This window comes from Oncorhynchus nerka, linkage group LG17 (genome assembly GCF_034236695.1).
Source record: "Oncorhynchus nerka isolate Pitt River linkage group LG17, Oner_Uvic_2.0, whole genome shotgun sequence".
NCBI lineage: Eukaryota > Metazoa > Chordata > Actinopteri > Salmoniformes > Salmonidae > Oncorhynchus > Oncorhynchus nerka.
This window is the reverse complement of record NC_088412.1, coordinates 6,915,677-6,917,634: the sequence shown is the minus strand read 5'-3', so window position 1 is coordinate 6,917,634 and position 1,958 is coordinate 6,915,677. Positions and strand designations below refer to the sequence as shown.

The following is a 1,958-nucleotide window of genomic DNA, read 5'->3' as shown; positions in this document are numbered from 1 at the left end:
CTGATCAGGCCCTACACCCAAACAAGGGCACTGCGTTCATCCACCTCTGGCCTGCTCGCCTCCCTACCACTGAGGAAGTACAGTTCCCGCTCAGCCCAGTCAAAACTTCGCTGCTCTGGCCCCCCAATGGTGGAACAAACTCCCTCACGACGCCAGGACAGCGGAGTCAATCACCACCTTCCGGAGACACCTGAAACCCCACCTCTTTAAGCAATACCTAGGATAGGATAAAGTAATCCTTCTCACCCCCCCTTAAAAGATTTAGATGCACTATTGTAAAGTGGCTGTTCCACTGGATGTCATAAGGTGAACGCACCAATTTGTAAGTCGCTCTGGATAAGAGCGTCTGCTAAATGACTTAAATGTAATATAAAATGTAAATGTAGAACCATAGTAAAGACCAGTATGGACTGTCAATACAGATACTGTATGTAGAACCATAGTAAAGAAGAGTATGGACTATCAATACAGGTACTGTATGTAGAACCATAGTAAAGACCAGTATGGACTATCAATACAGTTACTGTATGTAGAACCATAGTAAAGACCTGTATGGACTATCAATACAAAGTGACCATTTAGAATGAGGCTTAACAGAACTGGGGGATGACAGACAGGAAGTGGGGGGGTGGAGATCTAATATATTTTTGTGCCAAACACTAAAGCATGATATTGTAATAAACCTACACCCTATTCCCTATGTAGAACACTACTTTAGACCTGGTCAGAAGCATTATAGTGCACTACATAGGGAATAGGGAACCATTTGGAACAGAGACAGTAATTTCCCTGAACATCTTCCTTTTCCTCATCTGGTTTCTTGAACAGCCCTTCACTCCTCCCCTCCTCCCTTTTCATTCTATTCTATCAGCCACACCACTAGCTCACCTCCACACAATACATTTACAAGTTAAAGACACACCTTGGAATAAATAACAAAGGACAACTATTACTAGATGAAGTTGAGTGTTTTTTATTATTTCCCATCACCATAAATCATATTTAATCACTGAACAGTAGCAGACTTAACTTCATCTGTTCCTGACTCTGGATAGTGGATTAAAAAGACCATCAATCTGCAATGATATTAAAGTACTATTCTGAACAGTACTGATATACTGAGAGGCAAGTCAAGATATCTGCTGGTTTTATTGGTTTGGTCAACAGCACCACCTGCTGGACAGGTTTAATGTTGCTGGACTGAGCAGTATGGGAGGATGAAAGATGACACATTTAGGGCCGGTTTCCTGGACATCTACATTGAACATACTGTTTAGTCCAGGACTAGGATTAATCTGTGTCTGGGAAACCAGACCATATAGTTTAGTAGAAAGTAAGTGATACCAGCTTTTATTGGGCTGACTAGTCCTGAATTGTCCTTTAGTTCCTGGACCATTTTCCATGCAGCTCCAGGTGACAGAGAACACATCATTTGTACCGAGCCAACAAGCTGATCAATGATACTGAGGAGAATTACATAGAGACAGAGAACCAACTGAGAAAACATATCAATGGTTCTGAATGACAACCAATATACATCAACACCAGACATCATGATTCATGGAAATGTACAAGATTAAAACATTGTATTGAATTTTAATTAATAACAAATCAGTTTACAGTTTAACCAGCTCCGCAGTACCATAGAAAAATGGAAAATATCCAATCCCAAACGCAGGATAGAGGGGCTGAGTGAATGTGGTCTGGACTCTGTGGAGGAGGGTCATTGTGTCAGAGACACTGTAGAAGGACAGAGTACCTGCCTTGTGATCCAGGTACACTCCTACTCTGGAGGACTGAGGGCCTGATACTTTAGTCACAACATTATTGTGTCTGAACCAATAACCACCTCTATAGTACTCTAAATTCCATGACTTGTTATTGTGTCCAAATCCACTATCTGTCCCTGTTCTGCTAATGTCTTTATATGAGACTGCTGTAACAAAATTACCACCACT

At 41.4% G+C, this 1,958-nt stretch overlaps 1 long non-coding RNA gene across 1 annotated transcript in view; it reads right to left on the bottom strand.

The window, feature by feature from the left end:
- Window positions 1-957: 957 nt before the first annotated feature.
- The window catches only part of LOC135561397 (uncharacterized), a 2,083-nt gene continuing 1,082 nt past the window's right edge, over window positions 958-1,958 (bottom strand). Inside the window, exon 3 of the long non-coding RNA XR_010459397.1 lies at window positions 958-1,958. This exon is cut by the window's right edge and continues 179 nt beyond it. This is a non-coding gene — a long non-coding RNA (uncharacterized LOC135561397).